The sequence below is a fragment of the Canis lupus genome, chromosome 30 (assembly GCF_003254725.2).
Source record: "Canis lupus dingo isolate Sandy chromosome 30, ASM325472v2, whole genome shotgun sequence".
Classification (NCBI taxonomy): domain Eukaryota; kingdom Metazoa; phylum Chordata; class Mammalia; order Carnivora; family Canidae; genus Canis; species Canis lupus.
In genome coordinates, this window is record NC_064272.1 from 5,099,210 (window position 1) to 5,126,189 (window position 26,980).

At 36.4% G+C, this 26,980-nt stretch overlaps 1 long non-coding RNA gene across 1 annotated transcript in view; it reads right to left on the minus strand.

The window, feature by feature from the left end:
* The window catches only part of LOC125754064 (uncharacterized), a 121,569-nt gene extending 104,931 nt beyond the window's left edge, over window positions 1-16,638 (minus strand). The window contains exon 1 of the long non-coding RNA XR_007407355.1: window positions 16,471-16,638. This is a non-coding gene — a long non-coding RNA (uncharacterized LOC125754064). The remainder of the gene's footprint in view (window positions 1-16,470) is intronic.
* Window positions 16,639-26,980: the final 10,342 nt, after the last annotated feature.

The window sequence follows — 26,980 nt, forward strand, 5'->3', positions numbered from 1 at the left end:
AGGCCCCAGAGGAGGGAGGGGGAAGGAAATGTGGACTCAAACAAGCTTTCCAAGTCCTCAAGTCACACACTCCTGGTTGACTGGTTTGCTTAGCCAAGCTGAAACTGGTCTTATTGTCATGTTGGGCGCATTAATTGGAGAGCAGACTAATTTGCAAGAATGCGTTAGTGCCCTTTAAAAGGTGATTTAAAATTCAAAATGATGGAAATGGCATAAACGCATGCTTGTCTGATCACTCTTCAGAATCCATCTTGAAATCCCTACCATTTTTCCATTTTCATTGTTAGAATATAAGTACACAGTAAAACATTTAAGATGCCAAACATCACACTCTACACCCTGGCACAAATAATTATCTTTCTGCTAAAGACAAATGGGAGTTCCTATCATCAGACACAGGCAGATTATAAGTGAAAATACAATCTGTAGGTTTAATCAGGATTCCACATATAGGAATGAAACCTAAATATCACATCAACGTCATCAAGCATATTTGTGACTGAATGGAAGAAATTTTGCCTTTAATCCAGTAGATTACAAGGAATTTGAGGAAGCACCTCCACCTTTGATATAGTTGCTAAAAGACTAATAATAACCCATATTTATACCCACTTTATAGTTATGAATAATTTTACATCCATTATCACATTTAATCCTCACAAACAAGAATGACAGTATCGCCTCCATTTTGAAGACAAGAAAGCAAATGCTCAGAAAAGTGTAATGAGCTATCCAGACCCTTGAAGTTGAATCTTTCAGTTTCTTTTTCATTATATTGCAGGTAGGAAGTAAACACTATATTGCCAGCTCAAAGACCAAACCTGGGGCTTTTAAGCAAGCATGATAGACTCTTGGTTAGTATGAAGGAAAATAGGGAGTATGACAAGTGCTATTGGAAATAGTGAATTCAAAGAACATAACCTTAATTTTAGAATTTGCAGAATTTAAATCCGAAGAGTTGTCCATGTTCTCATGCATGCATAGACTTTCCATTACACAGCGTAACAAAAAATTATTACTTGATAAAGGAATCTGTGTTAGTGTTAATTCAATAACCTCAGATATGTGGTCCAAAGCAGGTCATACCATGAGAGCAAGAGCTCCAAGTGGTCACTTTCTCAATTTCTAATTTATCATAAGTTGAGTTACATACTCAACAGAACAATCTTAGAAGAGCTATATAATCCTGAATAAAAAGGAATTTTCAGGGCTAAAATAAATAAACTATGGAATTTGTTTTGTGAAGAGATTTAGGTTTTTTATAGACATATTTTTTAAAACATTTTATTTATTTATTCATGAGAAACCCAGAGAGAGAGAGGCAGAGACACAGGCAGAGGGAGAAGCAGGCTCCATGCAGGGAGCTCAACGTGGGACTTGATCCTGGAGTTCCAGGAAGGCAGGTGCTAAACTGCTGAGCCACCCAGGCATCCCTTTTATAGACATACTGAGTTTCATGAAGACACAGGAAAGAAAAAGCCTTTAGCAATAAGAGGGAGTTTTATAAAAATGAAAATTAGCCACAAGTTTCAATTGGTCAATGCCAATTAACACCTCTCTGGAAACCTATTCTTACCTTAGCTTTAAGAAATCAAATTAAGCAGCACCTCATATACATTGTGTTTAATAAAAACAAACTTGAAAATCAATCAAAGTCAAGGTATAAATAACTCAGATGAAGTTCACACACTCAAAATAATGTGCTGGTCTTAAATACTGGGTCCAAATCCAACAAGAATGGCTATGCCTCTGGTCACCCAAATGTTAATATTTTCTGTAAATATATATATTTATATATGAATATTTATATATTCAGTCAAAGCTCATTGAATGAGAGACTGAAAAGTGTACTGCCATAACCCTATACTTGGATTTGTTTTTCCAGATGACACCAGTGGTTGCTGGGCTCCAACTGCACACTTGCACTGAGCCTCCTATGCAAAAAGCTACTGGCATTCAGAAAGTGACATGCTAGGACTCTTCTCTGAGCCAAACCAGGTTGTTGTATTCAAAACTGAAAGTCAGTTTTGGATCACCAGTGGCATTGGTCTAAACTAGCAGGAATAGCCATCTCCCACAGTAGAAAACCAACAACTTCAGAGGGGAAATGGACCCTCAAAATCCAAATAAATAACATTGGTCTTAATATCAGTTCATTCTTCTAGCCTTATGTTTTAGCTAACATGTTTTCTTGCCAGTTTGTTGGACATATTACCATACTGCAGTGATCTTGGACTTGTGAATACCTGGCAATAGAACTCAGAAGCTGAGAAAAAAACAGCTGGTTTGATTTATATATATACTTAATATTTTTATTAAATATTGAATATATATCAAAAGTATTTGTAACATATATTTAAGAATTTATAAAACTTGCAGGCTAAATGATGGGCACATCATTGGGCAGGCTAAATGAAGACAAAGTAAAATGCTTTCCTTCTTTCTGGAGCCATTGGGGTAAAGGGGTTGAATCAGAATGAAAGGACACATCTGTTAAAGCCATGGTTGACCAACACGCCTGAAGGATTCTGTGTCAATTTCTGGCTCAGTTTCATTGAACATAGGAAAAAGAGTGAATTGAAACAGAAAATGACCCTAATTTTATGAAGAGTAAGGTGCAGGACACACAATTTAGAATGTTGACTGTCATCATTCTTTATTGTTTCATTCAGCATGTGGATTTTAGACTTGTTGCTTCAGGGGGCTGGCTTTGCACTGTACTTGGTGCCCAAAAGTCTGTCTCTTCCTAGTCCTTTCCCCTCTATTTATAGCAGCAAATATTGTGTAGGGAGAGTGGCACAGAATCACCTGGTAAATGACTCGTATAAATGACTTGTATATTCTTTTCCACAGAATTTGAATTATTAATTATTATTACTTCAGAGGACTTCAGACTAATAGTGTGTTTCTTCAAGTTTCATTTATGGAGAAGTTTTCACTTTTAGGAAATAAATAAACCATTTCTAAACAAAATTGGTGGCTGTGTGCCTTTTTCATGCATATTAAATGCACTCAATGCTTACTAGCCTTTGGGCACATTAACACATATCCCAGAAAGAAAGACGGGCCCTGCCATCATAGTTCACACTTTGGGAGTCAATACAAAAACAAATTAGTCATGGTCCTCTCCTAGGGATTTTCCTTCCTTCTTTCTGTCCATCATTATGTGAATTCCGACACTATTAACTCTATAATATTAACAGCAAATTGTGGTTTCCTGAGAAGAAGGGCCCTATTGTTCCTTCAGGTGGAGATGAAGAGACAAGGTCCTTCTCAGGAATGTAAAACCAGAAGAGGAGGCAGTGGCTCCAGGACTAGTCCTGGATGGTGTGCACTAGATGTAAAAACCTTATAGTTTAGTCCATTTTGCTGTTGAGGGCCAACTTTGGGCAAAATGTAGTTCCCGAGAGAAGACTTTCTTGACTTTCTATCATAAGTTCTTGAAGCAAAGATACAATTATAAAATGCACTACCAAATTAAAAAGAGATTAAAAAAAAAAAAAAAAAAGAGATTAAAGACAAATTTCTTAAATAAATATTAAAAACTTTAAGTCCAAATTTTGGAGTTGTATATCTAGTCCTTCATGTTATACTATCTTCTACAAGAATTCAATAATTTTATATATTATTACCTTGTAATATTTCTGAGATTTATTGACTAAAACACTCATTAAAGATGATCTGTATAAATCTAAATAAGTTTCATGTTACTTCCAACTTTAGACATGGCAAAAGAACTTCATCTCTTAATAATACTTCAACAACTCTGCCTGATTGAAAACAACAAAGAAAATAACATTCAGTCACCAAAAGAGAGTGTGTGTGTGTGTATGAGAGAGAGAGAGAGAGAGAGATTCTGTTGGGTAATGAAGAAGGAGAAACTTTTACATAACACTTAAAAACACATTAGAGGAAAAAAATGCCAGAAACTAGATTACTAGATAGTGGCAGATGTCTGGTTATTTTTTTCTCATGCAGATGCCTGGTTATTCTTCCTCTTTCGTGACTGAGTACACCCCCGCAGGCTCATCACAGGTTCCTTCACTGCAATCAATCCTGTCTTAGGGGAGTCAAAGCTCTAGTTCCATTCTCAAGGAATTCATTTCAAGCCAACTTACTGATTGATGTTCCTTGGATCTTATCTCACAGTTTTATTAATTGGATTTTTGCCTTCTTATTAACATCCCTTTTGACTATCCCTATGTTATCTCTCTGAGCCTCAGTCTTTAATAGTATATAGACAGTAGTTCAGTTGTCCAAACCTGGGAGCCTGTTTTTCCCTGGCCTATTTTCCCATGGACTAGAGATCTTCAACCCAAGCCATCTGACTTTGGCCCTCTTCTGCTATATTCCCAACCCAGGGCTTATTCAAACATTACTGCTCCTGAGAATCCTTCCTGGACTCCTCCAGGCAAAAAGATGCATTCTCATTGAAATCTATATTTCCTACCCTCCACTCCAGCTGAGACTCCGATCCAAGGGTTGGTTCCTTTTCTGCCTCTCAGACCCAAGAGGCCAAGCAGGCACTAGCTAAAGAAAGCCCTTCTATGGAGCTGCTGCCTTAATTTCTGTATGTTATAGCCATGATCTGCCTCTAGGAATTTGAAGGGCAATTGCAAGTTTGTTTTCCTTGTGATTAGGGGATATTGTGACTGTAATGTTAATAGGTTTGTTTCCTCATAGCACTATTAGAAAGGCAATGAACACAGTGGTTAAGCAGATAACCTCTGAACTGTCTGGATTCAACTGCTGACTCTAAACCTTAAGTCACATTATCATTACAAGCTTCATTTTCTTCATCTGAAAATTGATAATAATTGTACTGATTTCATGTGATTTCTAAAAAGCTTGGATGGAATTAAGCATGTAAACCATTTAGCAGAGAGTCTGACATAGAAGAATCAATAGGGTTTCATGTTATTACTATTATATTTATTTTTGTTAGTTTGGGTATTCATAATGGAGAAACTATGTCTTTCTATATTGGTATCCCTAAGCCATATTTAACTTCTGGGCATCCTCAAATCTCAACACTCAGAGCCCCTATCTTAAGTTAGCATGCATCTTTATTTTTCTGTAAGTGTTCTCCTCTATTTCTGAGAATCCCATGAATATCATACATATAACATGATTGTTCCCAACCAGTTGTGGCTCCTGAGAAAAGACTATCATCTCCTTAGTGACCCTGGCAAGGAGGGGGATGGCTGTAAGTGTGTATGGGGAGAGGGTAGGTATTTCAGATATAATTTAAAACCTCTGCCTGAGACTCTGAAGTCCTCTGCTAGAGCTCACAGATACTGTGCTACCTTCAGACTGTCGCTCTCTAAATTTGCTGACCTCCTTGGGACCATCACATTCTTCTGGACTGGCAACCTCTGAGTCTCTGCTTCTTTTAAGGCCAGCTTGTTCGGAGGAGGATTCTAGAGCAGAATGGTTTAGAATAGCCTGCTGTTATGTGTGTGTGTGTGTGTGTTTGTGTTATGAGTGTGCTGTTTTGCTTTATCACTCTGAGTCCACTGTTCTTATTTTCATGCTTATTCCTGTTTGTCCCATTAACTCTGTTTCTTCTAGTCCAGGCATTTGTACTTATTGATCCTATTGTTCTGTTTTTGAGCTCTTGGTTTTTCTCAGTATTTGGCAATTCTTGATTGTATGTCCATCTTTGAGACTGTGACTTCCTGTGAAACAATGTCTGCTTGAGTCTAAGAACTACTAAGGAGAAGGATGAGAGAGTCTGCTGATAAGCTATTCTGGCCATTTCTCGCTGAGTTTGAGAAAGAGTGGCACATGCTTTCTGGTGTTGTACCTGAGCAGCTAGTCTTCTGGGTACAGATGATTTGCATTTCTTCCAGCCATTGCCCACACCCTAGGTGTGGCCATGTCTCTCTGATCCAAGCTCACAAGTCCCTCCCACTACTTGAAGAAAGAAATCCCCATCATAGCTGCTTAGTCCAGACTGTGACACTGTCAATCCACCTGGCTGCCCTTGCTGAGGTATCCCAAGCAGCTTTCCCATTTTTTCTTACAGGCTCACATCTATCAACAAATCCTATCTGTTTGTTATCCTCTGGGATTCCTAAGAGATTTCTCTTTGTGTATTGCCTTTTCTTATTTTTAAACATGTAGTTGATTTATTTGTTTAAATGTCAATATCTCCCATTTAAAAAAATATTTTATTTATTCATTCATGAGAAACACAGAGAGAGAGAGGCAGAGACATAGGCAGAGGGAGAATCAGGCTCCCTGCGGGGACCCCGGGATCATGACCTGAGGGGAAGGCAGATGCTCAACCACTGAGCCACTCAGACAACCCAATATCAGCCATTTTTTAGAGATTTTTATGTGGAAGGGGACACCTTAGCTCAGGATTAGCTTCCTATAACGATGAGGAAGGTATCTGTTAAGGATGCAAACAGAGATATTTGTAGGTGTAAATGTATGTATTCATCTGAGGATGGGGCAGGGAGCTCTGAGCTGGAGATTTCCCTGCTTAGATGAGGGAGCCAGCAGCACATAGTATTAAAGCTGTGAGGTTAGATGAATCACTTAAGAAAAGAATGTAGCTAGAAAAAAAGAGAGCCTTGAAGTGAGAGAGCACGGAAGCATTAAAAACTAAGATATATATTGATACATATTGACTAACATCACCATTTTGTTCCATGATATCATGTGAAGCAGTAATGTAAACAGGAGAGTTCTTGAATTAGGGATACCTAGAAAAAGGTGACTGTCCCACTAAATAATTTTATTACCTCTGTCTGTTAGAGCTTTTGGCTATTGTTTGGGGACCACATATCTGAAGTCCTGCTATCTACTGGCACAATGACAACAATGAACATTGGAGACATGAGAGGTTCATTTTCCTTAGAATCAGCCAATAACGAATCCTAACCTGCTGGTAATATTTCTGTGGTTCCTTTGCTCCATTAACCACTAGTGTTTCCTAGGCTAAACATCTTAGAGAGAAACTGCCTGAGAAAGAAAAATAGACATTTGCCTGCACCACATTTGGGAAAGGGTTTTGTGCTCACCCATGATTTTAAATACCGAAGTTATTCGTGCTCCAGGCAACCTGAACTCCTTTTCCCACCAGCTTCAAACATGCTCCGTCTCACTTTTATATGGTTTACCTATTCAAAAAAACTGCTTACCATGGCAACCCTTGTCTGCATGACAGACAGTTATAATTTGCTTGGAAAAACTGTAACAAAGTGTCATTTTTTAATACTCTTTATACCAAAATATTTTCTTTTTCAGTGATATCCAGTGACTTTATTGTGGTCACATGGCCCTTGCCAAAAGATCATTTATAGGTAGAAAACATTATTAAAGAAACTCATACGTGCCTAATAGCGACGGTTGGTATTGGGGCTGTTACAGCCTCTCAAAAATAGGGAAATAATTTACTTTCTGACTATCTACCTCTTTGGTGCTACAGATGCAGTATTCAATTAACACTTGCCTGAACCAAGAAGTTCTCCATTTTATAAAAATATGCTTTGGATTGAAGTGCTGTGAGGTGTGAGGAGAACAGACAGAGAACCAAAAATTAATGCAACCCAGTCTGGACCCTTTTCTGTCCCCCTGGATATGTGTTCCATTCAGAAAAATTCAAAGGTATTTCCAAAACTCCTGCTGTAGCATTGCGTGGTTGGTGCTAACAATAGCAGTCAAGGGATTTTGTGTGTTCATGAACAATTATTCGCATGAATACATTCACAGATTCACTGAATTGCCTGCCAAAAGGCAGTGACTGTCGGACAATACTGCCATATTTTAAATTCAAATATTGGTATCTCTGTGATATTTATTTCTGTGGCACAAACATGTTTGGATCAATATGCTCTTTGTCACTTGATTTGTAATTCAAGCACCCCAAAAGCAGTAACAATTGCAACTTTACAAAACAATTGTTCACTATTCTCCAAATCAGATTATTAATCTACACTTGGCATTCAGTGAGTGCTAAATGTATTATGTAAATGAGCTGAGTGCTCCTGGCCCAGAGCATGAATGGGATTTATTTTAGGCTCCAGAGAAATCTGGCCATGAGCAAGTGATGGAAGAATATAGGACCCAGAGGATTAATCATTCTCACAATTTATGATAGATGCTTCTTTCAGATGCCCATCTTCAGCTTCACACCTCTGTATAAAAGCGATTGGGGAAACCACCTCCCAAAGAGAGGATGGAAAAGCAAGCTTTTTGATACCTTCTATCTTTTATGTATTGGTAATATTTGAGATTCTCTTTGTTGTCATTTTTTTTAAAGCTCCAGTCATCATTTTAGTAACTTTGAAGACTGATGTAAATTAAGATGATTCTTAGTATATATTAGGCATCACGCAACAATTTTGTTACTTGTACGTTTTGACAAAACTTTAAATTGGTACAGAGGCAAATGTTGGGTGGCCTTTCTAAACATGTTTGCTAGGCAAAAATACCCATAAGCTTACTTTATGGAAATTTTGTTTCATCCTGTGTCCCAGAACAAAAATGGATTGAGTGTGGATTTGAGAACTAGGAAGTTCGGATCACTTTGCCACACATATAAAGGGATATATTTCTGAAAACACTAGAAGAGTAGTTGAGATCTAAATGCTTTGAAATCCAAACACATCAGGAATAATGTTTCCACTGCTTACAAGATAGGTCCAATTCAGAACCCATGAGCAAACATGAGTTTTGCTGGATTTAAAAAATGGTAAATAGTACTAGATAAGTCAGTGAATACTGTAGACAAAGAAGTAGGGTCAATGTCCAGGCTGGTGCACTCTTATTTAAGAAGGACTGTGAAAAAAAAAAAAAAAAAAAAAAAAAAAAAAAAAAAAAAAAAAAAAAAAAAAAAAAAACGGAATAAAACCAGGGGCCACGGCTGCATAAAGCCAAAAACACAAAGGACGGGGCTTGTAAGAACACAGGGCAGACTCAGGATGAACTAAATCAATAATAGACCATATGTCTGAAGAACTGCTGTGGCAATTAAAACCTGTTTGAGGCAGGACAGGACCCAAGAAGGTAGTTATAATTAATGAGGGAAACAAGGTAATGAATTAAGTTATAATAGATGAGATGGAGGAATTACAGAGCCAGATTCCATTTTGCAGAAAGAGCTTAGTGAGAGTTGTTAATTGGCCTGTGTCTTCAGGCGCTAGTCTTAACAAAAGTGAAAGTTCATACTTTACCAAGTTGCCTCAGACTTGATTATTCTTGCATGGGGTGTAGAGAAATGGAGTCAAAATCAAATAGCATTTTGAACGCACACGGTATCTTTCTGTTAGGGTTTCCAAGCTATGCTGCTGTGCCAATGTTTAAAAAGAGTAAATAACTATGTTGAATATTGCTGACAGGTCAAATATGATAAGGACAGATTGTGTTCTACTGCATCTGGCATCCTGCTTAAAAGTCGTTTTTATTGGGACACCTGGGTGGCTCAGTGGTTGTGCATCTGCCTTCAGCTCAGGCTGTGATCCCAGGGTCCTAGGATCGAGTCCTACATCTGGCTCCCCACAGGGAACCTGCTTCTCCCTCTGTCTGTGTCTCTGCCTCTCTCTGTGTGTCTCTCATGAATAGATAAATACAGTCTTATTTAAAGAGTAATTTTTATTGAGGAGCGATGCCAAACTGAATGATAATGACAGGAGAACAAATATGAGGAGGTGGAGAAGTCAACAAGAGTAGTTTGCTGTGAAGAGGAGCAGAAAAATGGTGTGATCAATGGGACAAGATAAGGGGTTCCATGGAGGTTTGTCTACATGGTTTTGGGGTGAGCAATATAGAGCAGGTTGAAAGCAACAGAGTATGGTCCTTTTCGGAGGGAGAGAAGATGCTGACTCAGCTGAGAGGAATCAGACTGAGTTGGTGAATGATGATGAATCCACACTTGCAGAAGGGCTTCTCTTGAAAGGAAGATAAACTTGCTTAGCTGTATTAGGGGAAAAAAGATTTGTAAATGTTTGCAGATTTGGAGGTGGGTAGATAAGCAAGTGCTACTCTACCTTTGTTAAAGCAAGAAGTGAAGCTCATTGTGAGTCAAATGTTGATGCAGAACATTTGAAAAGAGAAGAAATTATGAAATCGCCCTCATGGAAAGAAGGCATGAAGCTTATTATACAAAAGTTTTAACTGGACCATATTGAGAACCTATTTGATATTTGAGATAATAAAGTGAGGGGTTCCTGGGTGGCTTAGTCAGTTAAGCATCTGCCTTTGGCTCAGGTCACGCATGATTCTGGGGTCCTGGGGTCTTGGGATCAAGTCTCGTGTTGGGCTCTCTGCCCAATGGGGAGCCTGCTTCTCCCTTTCCTTCTGCCCCTCCTCTTGCTTGTGCGCTCTCTCGCGCTTGCTCTGAAATAGATAAACAATCTTTTTTAATAAAATTAAAAAGACATGGCTTTGAGGCCATTATTTTAAGAAAGCCATTGAGAGCCATAAAATTCTCCAGTTTCTGAAAATTCAACTTTCGCAGATTTTTAAAAAATCAATCACAATTCACACAGATTAAAGCTAAGTGATAAATTCAGTTTGGAAATGAGACTTCATTTACTCAAATTTCAGAGTCTGGAAGATTTCGTTTCTGTAATTTTATTCATTTGTATTTTCAGCAAAGAATTTCCTTGTACTAATAATGTCACGTGAGTGTAGAAATCATTCAAGTTAAGACAACAAACTAATATTACTATTTGTGTAACTTTTTAAAATGCTTCCACTTCCAATTCAACAATTAAATACTTGGTGTTTTCTCTGGTGCAAAGCACCATGAGGTACATAAAATAGGAAAGGCAGAATTGCTGGCTCTCCAGTGGTTTATCAGTTATTAAGTTTAATTTACAATGTCTCTAATAAATAAAATATAAGTATGTTTTACTCATTTTATAAACAAGGAGACAAAGGATTTTAAAGTAGAAATACATGGTTTGTGGAAGAGATTGTGACTCTCAAATGATCACAATCAGATTTCAGTCTATTTGCAGAGCTAATATAAAATGCCAGCTCTGAAGACTACCTACGTTCAGTAATTTAGAAACACAAACAAAAGCATCATTACTAACATCTTATTACTATTCCTAGTACTGCCACTGCTATGTATTACTACACCAAAACTGCTGCTACTACTGTTTCAGAGTAACATTTTCACCATGGACCTTGCAAGTCCTCCACTAAGTCCAAGTGCCCCCAACAGATATGGAGGAATTCAAAATCAAGTGTATTGATCCTAAAAAATATTTCCAAAATGATATAAGGGAACCAAAAGTCACATGGAAACCATAGAATGTTGCATTGTATTGCACATATAAAAAATCATGACCACTCTTAAGAAAGTTTTGAGTTTTTGTCTTTCCTTCTTTCCCTCTCAAAATCATTTTCTCTTTTGTTTTTAAAATAAGAAAATTTAGAGACCATTTCTAACCATGAAATGTTGCTTGAGAAGCTACAGTCCAAACAGGTCTGAAGATCTGAGTTCTTTGAGGATGTTGCCTTCCTTTCTTCCCCAGTTTTATTGAGGTGTCATTGATATACCAAAAACTGCACAAAATTAATGTCTACAATTTTGATGCATTTGGACATATACATACACTTGTGATAGCATCATCACAATCAAGGTAAACATATCCATCACCTACAAAGGTCTCCTTGTCTCTCCTGTGTGAATTTTTTTTTTTATAAGAATACTTAACAGATCTACCCTCTTCATTTTAGTTCATGGTGCCATATTGTTAACCACAGGTGCTGTGTTTGTACAGATCTCCATAATCTTCTATAACATTGTGGAGGCCGAGAAAAATTAAGGCCATCCCACTGAAAGTTTAGCATTAGCACAAGTACAGCCATCTTAGGTCCCTGTGAGTAAGAGCTGAACTTTACGGGAAAAACTGCAGAATGTCCTCAATGTCCTCGGCAGGTAATCCCATATCAGAAAGACAACAGAGCCCACACCCGTGGCAGAAAGTCCCATCTTAGAATGAGAACAGAGCCCAATGCCCTTGAAGGCCCCATATCAGAATGTAAACAGAACTTGAGAAATCCCTCCACCCCTTCTGAAGATGCCCTAGACCAGCCCATAAAAAACCCAGCTGTAACCCACTTCGGGGTCCGAGTCCCTGCTCCGCTGTGTGGGGTATACTTGGACCCAAGCTCGAGCTTGCTAATAAACCCTCGTGCGCTTGCATCGGTGTCGGCTCCTTGGTGGTTTCTCGGATTCGCGATCTTGGGCACAACAAACATTATACCCACTAAGTACAGACTCTGATTTCCCTCTCCCCACATCATTCTATTTTCTGCTTCTGTAGGTCCCGCGATTTTAGGTATCTCATATAAGTGGACTCGTGCACTACTTTCCTTCTGTGACTGGCTTATTTTGCTCAGCATAATGTCTTCCAGGTCCATTCCTGCTGTTGCAAATGGCAGGATTTCCTTTTTCTTTTTTAAAAATTTTATTTATTTATTCATGAGAGACACAGAGGGAGAGAGGCAGAGACACAGGCAGAGGGAGCAGCAGGCTCCATGCAGGGAGCCCGAGGTGGGACTCGATCCGGGTCTCCAGGATCACGCCCGGGGCTGAAGGCAGGTGCTAAGCCGCTGAAGCACCCAGGGATCCCTATTTCCCTTTTCATTAAGGCTGAGCAATAATATTTCATTGTGTGCACATACCACATCTTTAAAAACTGTTCATCTGTTGATGGATATTTGTATTGTTTCTATATTCTTGGCTATTTTGAATAATACTGAAAGGAACTTGGGAGTATAAATATCTGTTCAAGATCCTGATTTCATTTTTTTTATATATATCCTAAAGTGGGATTTGCTGGATCTGTGGCTGATAGTTTTATTTTTAATTTTTTGTAAAACCTTATACGGGGTATCCCTGGGTGGCTCAGCGGTTTGGCGCCTGCCTTTGGCTCAGGGTGCGATCCTGGAGTCCTGGGATCGAGTCCCACGTCAGGCTCCCGGTGCATGGAGCCTGCTTCTCCCTCTGCCTAAGTCTCTGCCTCTCCCTCTCTCTCTGTGTGTATCATAAATAAATAAATAAATAAATAAATAAATAAATAAATAAATAAATAAATAAACAAACAAACAAACAAACAAACACATCTTAAAAAAAAGAAAAGAAAAACCTTATACTATTTTCCACAGAGGCCACACCATCTTGTATTCACCAATCACATCCAAGGGTTCCAATTTCTCCATATCCTTGCCAATACTTTCTTTTGTTATTGTTCCTTTATGTGAAGGAAAACTTTAAGAATTAGGACTTATTAGATAGGAAACACAGTGGTCTTCTGGATTTATTTGGTTATGATAGGAGAAGAAAGTTTATAAGCATTCTTCAGCCAAAAGTGTTGTTATAAATTTCTGTCTTATTTTAAAGCTGAAGGATTTAAGCTAGAAAGAATAAAACTAGCTTAAGAGAGGATAGTGAGTTTAATACATTTATCCACTGACAATGAAAGGTGATGTCAACATTTGCTCAGTTAGCACAGAAATACCAAGTTCATTGCAAATGGGCTTTTTGGGGGAGGAAAAAAAATCACACCGCAGGACTACATTTAAGAAAAGTATACAATTATGGCTAAATACTAGTTATTCATTGTTTTGTATTATATATTGTAAGGATAGGAATGATGCTAATTCTATGATTGTTTTTGTTTGATTTTAGATTCTAGCCATCAGAGCTACAGTTTACAGGTCTTTCAATTTTCTACTTTTTTTTTTTTTTTTTTTTTTAGGGAAGGCCCAATTTTTAAAATTTAAATTCAATTAATTAACATAGAGTGTATTATTAGTTTCAGAGGGAGAGGTCAGTGATTCATTAGCCTTATATAATATCCAGTGCTCATTATATCATAGGCTCTCCTTAATGTCCATCACCCAGTTACTTTGTGCCCCCCTCTCCTCCAGCAACATTCAGTTTGCTTCCTACAATTAAGCATCCCTATGGTTTGTCTCCCTCTCTGATTTCATCATGTTTTATTTTTCCCTCCCTTCCCCTATGATCCTGTTTTATTTCTTAGATTCCACTGAATTTTCTACTTTTTTTTTTCGTATTAAGTTTCCAACATTTTTTTTTGTTTGTTTGTTTGTTTTTTTCTTTTTTTTTTTTAACGTTTCAACTTTTTTTTTTTTTTTTTTTACATATTGGTGTTCAATTTACTAACATACAGATTTAAAAGAAACACATTTCAGGATTTTTCATTGATTCATCGAAGAGTCTCTAATTTCAAAAGTGTTACATCTCTTTTCAGTACATTCATCTAGGGAAAATTCCTTACCATTACTTTTCCAAACTGATATTGCATAAAACAAATGATTAATTTAAATAAATGGACCTATTTTTAGCCACTCAATTCAGCACTGTTACGTAAGTAATAGCATATTGCAAGCTGATTGATGAGGTTTCAAAACAATTAATGAGCTATGGGATCCCACTGGGCCTTAAGAAAAATATTCCTTTTCAATAAATACATTTGGTAATGTAAAAACAGAATTAAGAGAAAATTAACCACATCTTCCTTATATGGCATGGAAAATTCAACCATAGTGGGTATCTAATACATGAGTTACAAGTAGCTATAGTTTAAAACTCAGTAGGTAAGAATTGGGGGAATTAAGTTTGTTTGTTTGTTTCCTTTTTCCTATTGAGATTCAGATAGCTCACAGTGAGGCTCAGGAGCTACCATTTAGAAGGTGGGTACTTCCAAACTAATAGAGAGGATGTTTAACACATTCTCAGGGAAACTGCTAATCACTACTACCACTGATGTGGTCAGGAATGGCTTGTTGGCACTTGATACTGACATCTGCTTGAAAGATAATGATAGTATTTTAAATTAAGGGCACAATCATAAATGCTTTATTAATATTTATTGAATGGTTCTAAGATGTAGTCATATCCTTTAATAACTTTTTATAATGCATATTATAAAAAGCATTGGTAACATATTCTCTATAAACGATGCCATAATAAGCTCCTGGAATGTTGCTATAGCACAGCTGTTGTTAATTAAAACAATGTATGCACCTGCTTCATCTATTAATTTTGATTATTAGTATAGAAAGTGTTTTTAAATGACCAATATAACTTTAAAAATAATCATTATTTGGGTGAACCTTCAGCTACACTGACTTTTCTTCACTCTCACAAACACCTGTAGCTTTTACATCTTAAAAACAAAATAAAAGTGAAAAGTAGGTCACCAAATGTTTGGAGGTGTTCCTAAGTTAATAATGGATGCACATTAGTGGATTTTAGCTCTGTGTTTGCTTTATCTCCTTCCTGAAAATAGCTCAGAAGGACTCACAAATTATTTTATTCTCATCATTTTGGTCTTCATCTGCTTTTCTAAAGTCCACAAAATGCTAAAAAATTGCACACTCAAATATGTTTTCTTTCTTTCCTTTTTTTTTAAAAATTTCCTTAAGTTATCTCTAGGTCCAGCATGGGGCTTGAACTCATGACTCTGAGATCAAGAGTCACATGCTCTACTGATCAAGAGTCACATGCTCTACTGCTCTAACTAGGGGCCTTAACATTTTCCTGATCTCACAGAATATTATGCCGTTTTAACGTATATCTTCTCCCAAAAGACTATCCCCTTGATCAATCTAAAATGGAAGTAGCAAATAAATAAATAAATAAAAATAAATAAATAAATAAATAAATAAATAAATAAATAAATAAATAAATTGGAAGTAGCAGTAATAGGACAATTAAGGTGCTATCCCTTGTCCATACAATGCCATCTATTTTTTGGAAACTATCACATAATAAATGATGAAGTCTGTAGAAGGAAAAGCTTTTTTTGTGTGGAAATTTCAACTATGATCTTACAAAACTCCTCCCTTCCTCATTCATTCCCATCATTACAGTCATTGTAATGTTATCAGTGGCTTAAAAGCATAACAAGAACTGAATGACACAGCATGATATAGCATGGAAAAGAGAAATTTTTCTAATAAAGTCATTAAAAATAATTGTTAATTAGTAAATATATTAGTTTGCTTGGATTACCATAATAAATTACCATAGATTGGATGAGTTAAATAATAGAAATTATCTTCTCATAGTCCTAGAGGCTGGGAAGTCCAAGAAAAAGTCACTGACAAATTTAGTTAGGTCTTTTTTTTTTTTTTTCTTTTGACAGAAACAGAGAGAAAGAGAGTACACAAGAGCACACAAAGCAGTGTGAAGTAACAGAGGGAGAAGCAGGTTCCTCACTGAGCGAGATGTTGGGCTCAGGGCTTAATCCCAGAACCCTGGGATCATGACCTGAGCAGAAGGCAGACGCTTAAATGACTGAGCCACCCAGACTCAAGTTTAGTTTCTGATAAGAGCTCTCTTTCTGGCTTGCAGATAACCACTTTGTCCTTAACATCATGGAAAGAGTAAGTTCTCCAGTGTTTCTTCTTATAAGGACACTAACACTATCCAATTAGGGGTACCACCCTTATGACTTCATTTAACTTAATTACCTCTGAAACGTCCTTTCTCCAAATGAAATACTTTAGGAATTAGGGCTTCAATGTATGAATATGGAGGCGAGAAGGCACACAATTCAGTCCATAGCAGTAAGGTTGTAATACAGAAGCAAATAAGGCACATGAATATTCTCTTTTACTTCAAAGGGATTTTAAAAGTTCATATTCTGAAAAATGAACACAATATTTTCCTAAATTCTATGAGCAATAAATCTCAAATTCAGCAAAAATTACACCCTGTTGATAACCGAGCTCACATGTCATCACAGACAGATTTAGGTGGTGAGACTACAATGGTGAACAAGACAGGTTCCTGTCCTGTTTCATGAAGCTTACATCCTAGAGTGATGAGATGGTAAATTAACATATAATCACATCAATTAAAGAACATCTGATAGTGATAACTGGTATGAAGAAAAGATGATACTGTAATGGAGACAATGCCATGGGGATACTGCAGATGGTGTGGTTTAGGACATCAGGAGGTCATAACGTGACAAAGAGGAGACCATGTGAAGAGCATCTCAAGCACAAATAATAGCAAATAAATTTTTAAAAATGAGAGGTTGCTTTCATTTATTATTGCATTAAAATAATTATTCACAAATAAGAAAACCTACATCAAACACCAACACACTTGTGTATAGAATCAGCAATTCAGAAATTTCTCCTGATTGTCACTAATAATCCTAAAAATAAATTATTATTTGAAAGAATTTTAATTAAGCTGTTCTTTCTTGCCCACCACTGCATCTTGTAGTTGGACCAAGAAAAGAATTAGTTCCTCTCTGCAATGTACCTGGATTGACACGCATGTAATCAGTATACCCAGTATAGATATCTATAACTACAGAAATTTGGGGACTGTTTGAAAAAGGGTTTAAAGCACAGATTTATTAAAACAGAGACTATCCATATTCTACAATTTGCCTCCCTCTACACAAACATGAGCCTCAGCTCTTGACTCAATCTCACACATTTCTCCTGTTGGAAGTCTTCATTAATGTTTGGCCATTCTCATTTAAATGTTTCGCTTAAAATGTCTAGTAGGGAAATTAAATTTCAGGATGGGTTTGTGACAGCAAGTAGGAAATAGAAAACCTTAATAATCAAATCTGGACTTGATTTGTAAGTTAAAACGACTGAATCTTGCATTCCCTTTGGTAAGTGCCTGAGGAGAGCAGAAATCTTGAAAAGGCTCTCCAGATGCCCTGGGCTAAGAACAACCAGGTGATTATGAGTTACACATGTTTCACATTTGCTAATAAAAAGGTGAAAATCACCCTAGTTGGCATTATTCTTATTTGAGGCATTTAAAGCACCAATGAAGGATTAAAATTAAGCCAGGAGTAAATAAAAAAGACAAGAATTAGAAGCATGCCCTACGTTAATGGGAGCATACTTACACATTATAGTGCAAAGAGATACAAAATATTCAGTACCTTCACTGGCAGTCCCATTAGGAAATATATGGCCATTTTAATTAAATGGCCAGGTCAGGGGTGCCTGACTGACTCAGTTGGTGGAACATGTGACTCTTGATCTCAGGGTTGTGGGTTTGTGCCCCATGTAGAGATTACTTAAAAATAAAATCTTTTAAAAAGTGGTTAAAAAGTAGCCAGGTCAATATTAGAGCAAAGGAATCCAACTTGTTTGCCTCTCAAAGACAACATAAAATAAGGACAAATTTGTTATTCCTTACCCTTCATTATATATGTTCTCAGATATCTTCCCGCTCAAGCTCTGTGAGTCTTCAGAATCCTTATAAAATAGACAAAGCAAAGGCTAGACTACCATCCTCCTTCAAGTAGGACTGCTAATTCAGAAAGACAAAAAGTTCCTGCACAGGTACTCTTTCTAGAACTATATTTCCCAAATTAAAACCTTATAATCATGATTTCAGAACAGCATGGCTGAGACAGCTTTCTCTACCATCTCCCAAAGGAAAATGTTCTTGCATGTTATCATTCTCCCCAGTAAGTATTTCAGATAAAATTACCTTCTCATACATTTACTTCATAACAGGAGTCTGGAGTAGGGAATATATCAAATAGTGAGTTGGAGTATTGACATCCAAAGTTGAAATTCACTCGAAAATATAAATCTAGGTGAAATGTATTTAAACTTTTAAGTATTATTTTGAGATGGAGAGAATCACTTTCTATTTCTTAACCCATGACAGTAATTTTCATCTTGAAATTGCTGTCAAACAATTTTTCATAAACTCTCATTTCCTACAAAATGAAATTACAACTCATTAGCACCACTTGGTAATTTTGCCACACAAAACTTTCTAGATTCATCTACCCTTAAACCCCAATGGCCTTTTCCCTTTTCTCATCTCTCAGTATGGTGCTACTTGAATTTTTCCAACCACATGTTTTCATACCAATATATCTTTACTCGTGTTGCCTCCCTTGCCTATAATGTTCTTTCTTTTCTCTGTCTTATTCTCCTAAGTGCTTCTCTAAAATTTAAACATTCTTTGTCTTCTAGAACCAGATAAGATGTTTCCTCTTTGATTCTCCTAATAAGAAGTAGCCATTTCTATCATATACCTTTATTACAGCACAGTGTGATTTATGCAAGAGTTATTTGTGCATGCTTTCCTCCTCCCTTGATAAACTACATATTCATCTGTGTAACCTCATAGAGGCAATGACACTACACTATACCCGTCATGAAGTAGGGAGCTGATATTCATTGAATTGAACTGGCTTGGACAATGTTAACAATTTCTTTTGGCATCTAGCTTGACCATAAAAGCAATGGTTACCACACAGAAGAGACTCAATAGTACTGTTCAGGGAAAGGAAATGTAGACAACAACCATTCATACTTTTTATAAGTAATCACAAATCTTGTGCTGGAGAATCAAACTAGGGCAGGTTGAGCTTGGGGTGCCTGAAAATAAGTTCTGAAGACAGAGTATGACCACAATTAAAAGGCTCCGTCTAGAGTAAGCAAGACTCAGTCATCAATCAACCACTACACTTTCTTGTCAATTAATGAAACCTGATGGCAACAACACTTGGTTACATTTGTGAAGGGAGAATTGATTTTGATTGACTCAGACTCTCTGCTGTGTCACAAACGTAGTTGGATAACTAATTGAATGACTAGCCTCTCATTGGAAAGCTCTGGACCTTTCACCTAAGCTACATCATTAGTCAAGTGCCCATATTGAGAAGAGAATCTTGCTCTGAATTGATAGAACTGTAGCTATGTTATGATGCAGCATAGTCTAGTAAAAGAACACTAGTCAAAAAAGTAAGAAGTTGGGTTCTAATCCTAGGTCAGCCCAGATTAATTTGGGACCCCTAAGAGCAGGTTAATAAACTTTGTCTCAGACACATTACTCCTTGGATTTTGACTCAGCTACTTACTAGCTCTCAGACCTCCCACAGAAGTAATTTAGTTCTATGAGGCTCACTGTCTTCATTTGTAGGATAGGGATAATGAAAGTCCTTTAGGAATCAAGGTTTAATTGAGATGCTATCAGGAAAAAGTATGCCATAGTGCCCAGGATAAAGGCCCTGAAGGTTGATCTAAATAAATGTTCAGTAAATATTTATTTCCACTATTACCTACCTTAATCTTTCAGCTTCTTCATCCATTCATGTAAGATTATCCTATCTCTCTCAGTGAACAAGACTGAACAAATGGGACTTTCACTAGATAACTGCCTCTTCTTTAGATGATTCCTTAAATATAATTAGGTTAAAAACTCACAGTCACTGGCAAGAAAGGACCAGGCATTGACCTGGTCATTTAGGCAGAGGAGCAAGTTATTGGAGCACAATGACCCAAAAGTGGTTCTCAGCAAGCTTATATAGTAGGAAGATTAGGAACAGTTTACATAGTGAAGGATTTAAGTGACAATTTACCTTACTTTACCAGATCCTGGAGAATCCACATCTGTTAAGATTGCATCAAGCTAAGCAAGCTAAAATGGTTCATGTAATGCAGTGAGTAATGAACAGACCTTTCCTTACACCAAAGAAACCTACTCATTGATCACTTCATCCAAAAAGTGGGAATCACTGCTTAAGAGATACTTTGCCCCAGGGACTGTTACAATGATTACTATACATTTTGCAAATACATTTAAAAGTGTTTACAAGCAAACTCTCCAGATTTATATTTTAAAGACTTAGATTCAGTGTGAAGTTTCCCAGTGACTTCCAAATTCCCACATGTGGCTGACATTTGTTAAATAAACCCCATTACAGAGAAAAGAAATTACTGTACCAAATTCATAACTGAAAGTTCATCTGCAACTCTACTCTGCCAATTAATATATCTACACTAAGCTTCCCTGATTACAAACCAGATAATTTTACACAACAGGGGAGCTTTGATTCATAAATTCATTTTCCAAGGCTGACAGTAAGTTCTTGATGAATCTATTCTGGGGGAAGACATAGGCTACAAAAAGGAACCCTGTGAAAGTTTGTAGTTTTAGCAAAGACATTTGCTAAATTCATGCAATTGAATGAATTCATTCAATTCTCTACATTCTTCTATTCACAAAACACGCGATTTAACTAACGTATGCTATTTTCAGTAATTGTATACTGTGGAAGAATATCACTCTTTATCCAGTGTGTCAAGTCTCTTAATCACTACTTGAGTTAGTTTCTGTATTTACATACTTTGGGAAAAAATTCTTTGGAGGGGAACTGAAACTAACAACCACTGGTTCCATTATGAATTTACGGCTTAATCAACAATAGCATAGCTATTTAAATTAGCCTCCTGTGGATGATTAGACAATGTAGCCGATGAACCAGTGTGGAGCACCTGTGTAATATGGGCACTAAAAGCCATGGAGAGGTTCACTCCCAATTAACAAATGAACCAACAAACCAATCACAATCTCATTAGTACTTTGGATGACTGATTTCTCCTTATTGTCAGTGATTAGTTTCCCTTTGGAACAGCTAGTCCTATTTCTCATTGTGGAGAGTGATTGGACAGGAAAGACAACTAGATTAGTCCATTTCCCCATGTCCATGCATTGCTGGTAGGGGGAAAAAAATCATTTCAAGGAGCCAATGTGCTCTTGCATTGTTTTTCAAACTAAAATCTGTCACCCATTAGTGAGTTGTGAAACCTATTTAATGGGTACTGTAGTCTGAATTCATATGTTTAGATCCTAACCCCCAAAGGTGATAGTATTAGGAGGGTAGAACCCTTATGAATGGGATTAGTGCCTTATAAAAAGGCTCTAGAGAGATTCCTAGCCCCTTCTACCAGGTGAAGACACAGTGGAAGAATCCCAACTACGAACAGGAAGAGGGCCTTCACTCAACCATGCTGAGGCCTTGATTTGAACTTTTCAGCTTGGAGGACTGTGAGAAATGAATTTCTGTTGTTTATAGACTACCTAGTGTGTGGTATTTTGTTGTAACAGTTCAAATAGACTAAGACAGTGGGTCATGACAAGCAACTAACATGCATGTCTGCCTGTGAGTTGCAGTAAAAAAAAAAAAATTTGAAAGAGTTATTTACATGTTGGATTAAATTAGTATTAAGGGTGATATTTTTTGGCCAGGTAAATTTCCATCATGACAGTTTATTATAAGATAATTCGGAATTGATAGGTCATCTGCTATCCTCTTCTATCGTAAAGAAAAAAAAAAAAAGATACCCACTTGTAACAGCTCCTGAAATGATTAGTTACCTTCTGAGGCAGTCTGATCCTGGTTATTCAACCAGCCCTTTTCACTGGCACCTAATATTCAGCATGTTCCTAAATACAAAATGGATGATGTAATTTCCTACTTGCAAAACAAAACAAAACAAAACAAAACAAAACAAAAAAACAAAGGGTAAGTAGATGAAGAATCTAGTTTTTGTGAGACAAAAACTTTTTACAATTTTGGGTGTTCTCTTTAAGGAAAAAAAGATCAAACTACAAATAACAAAAGTAGGTTTGAAAGGAAATATTTATATAGAATAAAGAAATTATAACAAGTGCCTAGGACTGTAGAGTTTTTGATCTCTTTCTTTTGAGATCTGTGGACAATTTACCAGAAATGCTTATGTTGAAATGTTTCTTGATTATAAATGGGTTTCTCTCCTTCTGGAACACTCTATAATCTCCAGCAATTCTCAAGACTCATAAGGACACTGAAGCTCAAATCTTCATGTACTTCATGTTAAATAGTTCTCTGACATAATAAATAAAGAAATAAATGTCAGGGAGCATACCAGCGACTCAAAGACAGGCAACTTATAGATGGGGCTATGATACAACTCAGTGCTTATGGTAAGACTTTGGATGTTCATACAGTGGGATGGGACTTGGCTCTGCCACTCACTAACCTGCAAGTTACTTAAACTCTGTATACCTCAGTTTCTTCATTTGGAAAATTGGGGTATTAATATTATCTGCCTTCACAAGCTATAAATGGGACTATGCATGTAAAACTTCTAAAACAATGCTGGACACATAGCATTACTCAATGAATGTTTATGATTGTTTTATAGCAACATTTAGTAGTGATCAGAGATAAGATCATTTGCATTCCAGGCCCAATTCAATTATTTCTGTCTTTTTTTTTTTCCTGTACAGCAAAATATTAACTACTTCCTGGGGGGGAGGGAATATGTGAAGGAAATATTTAAGCTGCTTGGAAGAAAGGTGTGTGTGTGTGTGGTGTGTGTGTGTGTGTGTGTATGTATGTGTATGTGTGTGTGTGTCACTGAATGTAGTGGGTGAACATTGGTAAAAAAATAACAATACTGACAATCACTAAAGAGAGCATATTAATAAAATGAACATCTCTTACACTGCAACTAAATGACCAGTTACATAATTTTCATGTATATTAAAACTGCACTCACTGGGAAGAAGTAGAATGGCACAGGACAGTAAGGCACTCTAAACAGTAAATAGCCTATAGTAAGTAGTCCTTAGAATAAAAGTTTAAAAAAAAATAATCAGTTTTAATCCATGCAAGGAAATGAGTGATAGCATTACTTGTAATAACCATATTGATTACCTGTAAACAAATTAACACTTTTTTTCAAGTCCTTGATCAAATTCCCTAAATAGGATAAATGCCTTTCCCTTGAAACATATTTTCAGTGATGACTTTGCTTAGAAAATATTTTTTGATAGATGAAGCAAAGGTAAATCTCTCAAGCCATTTCAAGACCATGAGACCCTGCAAATAATAATAGCAAAAATGATAATTCCACTTTATTTAATACAAGATTAAAAAATATAAACATTCAACACATCAAGTCCAACTACTGCAGTGGCACTCAATCTCTGCTTGGAAACACGGTTATGTAGAGTCTTCACACATTTGTACATTTTCTAATGTTAGTACCAACATAAGGATTTCTAGCACTCTAGTATTCTGTGAAAATAAGAGAGAAAGAGAGATTGAGAGAGAGGGAGAGTGAGAAAAAGAGAGACAGGAGAGAAGAGAGACTTTATATTCCGGGTGGAAAGAAAAAGTCTACCTCCATTTATTCCAGTTCTTCAACTTTATGTTTTTCTTGCTCTGTTAGTCAACAATAACTCTTTAGTCCTTCTGGTGAATTAAAAAAGTATCTAAATTAAAATGTGAAAGTATATATCCTTCATATTTGATTTATGGATAAAATATATACTCACATAAAAATTGAAAAACACTTTTTATGACTATTAGCCAACACTGAAATTAACAGTTAATTTTTTGATATATTTCTCTAAGACATTTTTTACAGTCTCTTCAATAAATGGTGCTGGGAAAATTGGACATCCACATGCAGAAGAATGAAACTAGACCACTCTCTTGCACCAGACACAAAGATAAACTCAAAATGGAGGAAAGATCTTAATGTGAGACAAGATTCCATCAAAATCCTAAGGAGAACACAGGCAACACCCTTTTTGAACTTGGCCACAGTAACTTCTTGCAAGATTCATCCATGAAGGCAAGAGAAACAAGAGCAAAAATGAACTACTGGGACTTCATCAAGATAAGAAGCTTTTGCAAAGCAAAAGATACCATCAACAAAACTCAAAGACAACCTACAGAATGGGAGAAGATATTTGCAAATGACATATCAGATAAAGGGCTAGTATCCAAGATCTATAAAGAACTTACTAAACTCAACAGCAAAGAAACAATCCAATCATGAAATGGGCAAAAGACATGAACAGAAATCTCACAGAGGAAGACATAGACATGGCCAACATGCAACATGTTATTTTGTATGTTGACAAATTGAACAACAATAAAAAATAAATTTATATAAAAAAAGACATTCTTTTCCTAAACTATGTAACAAACAATTAAAATGTCTACAGGGTAAATATGGTTAACTAAATTCAAATATTCCATTAGAGACTCCTCCCTACAGAAAGCAATATGAAGCTCATCTTTGCAAATCCTTACCAACTCCTCTTGGATCCAGAAAGCCCCCATAAGCAATATCTACAATGATGAATGCCAAGCTCAATAGAAAGAGATTATGGAAGGCTTTCCTCCCAGGATTCTGTTCCTCTAACTGGATCTCATTCTAAAAAATCCATGTACAAGGAAGAAAACCTATATTCTAATTGCAATGTCTGTTGTAAATGATGCTTGAAATTAGTATTCTTAGAATGTCTGTAAGGTGCTTTTTATATTTCCAATGATAAACAGAGAACTAGCAAACTATGGACTCGCCCCCACTTTATGGCAGAGTGGTCTATAGTCATGTCTACTAATTCTGGTCCTAGGGTATTTCACATCATTTTAGCTGGCTTTCCACCCATTAGACTTGGATTTACTCCTGTGAAAGGCCTTTTCAATGAAATCCCTCTTTACTGCCTAAGTAATTGATTAATTGAAGGCAATGCTTGCACTCAGAGGTTGATGGTAAAAGAGAAGAGAAATCGAAGTACAATGTATGTGTGCATCCCATTTTGGTAAAGCATGACTTCTGGGTATGAAACAGTTCAACAGCAAATCCCCTATTGCTGCCTCTGGGCAGGGGAGACTAACTTGAAGCCACACAGAAAATAAACAGCATCTTTAATGTGGCACTGAGGCTCAAATTTACCTTTCCCCAGCCAACATTTACACAAACATATGGTAACCTATCAACATTTATACTGTAAGTTTCTTGTGCATAGTCCTTGTACTTCATTTAACCCTATTCCTTGAGCCTCACAAAATTGCTAGCACAGATTTGATTTGTGTGGATAGAAGGCATGAGGAATGGGAGACAAAGCTATTATTTATTTATTTACCTGCTTACTTATTTTTACTGAAAGAAGTCCATCATTTAACTGTGGCTAGCCACATCTCTGTGGAGACAGAAAATCACCATTATGCAATCTCCTTTAATTTTGGAAGAATTATGTGGCAATAAAATCACATAAATTTAAAGCAGTAGATAGCTATTACCCCAGGAGGAAGGGCAAAGAATCTTTTGTGACCCAAAGATCACTTGAGGAGGAAAGAGGAATATTTGCATAAGACCCAAGAAAACTTTTGTGAGGGAAGTTTATCTGACTTACTTGCTTTCATGGTTCAAATTCAATAATGGACTGAAATATTCACAAAGGTTTTATTTCACAAAAGAGGTCCCAGATTATTCTCTCCTTTGAGAGATGGTAAGGTAATGACTGGAGGAGCCAAAGCATTTAGGAATTATCATCCTTCTCTTAAACTAAGAATGGATGGACACAGAACACATTCTGGGAGTAAGAGAAATTTAGGAAGACAACATATGCAGTATTTATGGGTATTTAATTTATTATTATTATTACTATTCTTTTAGCAAGCTTAAAAGGTGATTGGAGCCAGGTGTGGATGAGGAGGAACTGTAGCTGATGTTTAAAGGCAAATGAGACACTCACAGTGTAAAAAAAACTATTCCTATTGTGACTCAAAGCAAACCTGAGAAAATTTGGTGTAAACAGATTAAAATGGGACAGCCTAACAGATCCAAATATTAAATGGCATATGTCCCCAATTTCCTTTATGTTTATATTCTAATGGGCAAACATGAGCTACAAATAAAATTAACCATGAACTCTAATATTCTTTTGGTTTGATAAGACTTCAATTGGCATTTTTATTTTTATATTAATTAACTGGCCAAAGAGATAATGATTAAAGAGAACTTATTTGTAAGCAATTTTATTATTGCTTTAAATTACAATAGTATTCATGGAAAGACATAATCTTTATCAGTTTGTGATTCACACCCCTTTTCTAGAGTTGACTGAATTATCTTTAGATTGTCCCTTGTATTTTCCCAAAAAAAAAAAGAGCTGTCTTGATTTACTTCATACCAGTACAATTTATTACTTTCTTTTCTTTCATCCTTTAGTACCCCAAGTTTCAAATTCTTCACCAAGTGAGATGTCATTTAAATTAAGAGCTCTCAACTTCCTTTCCCAAAGCTATAATAATGATACCTGCTTTCAGTTTAGGAATAAAGGAAGGTTTTAGAATTAATCTATGACTATTTTGTCCTTGTCTTAGAGTATGAAATCTTTGACAGCCAT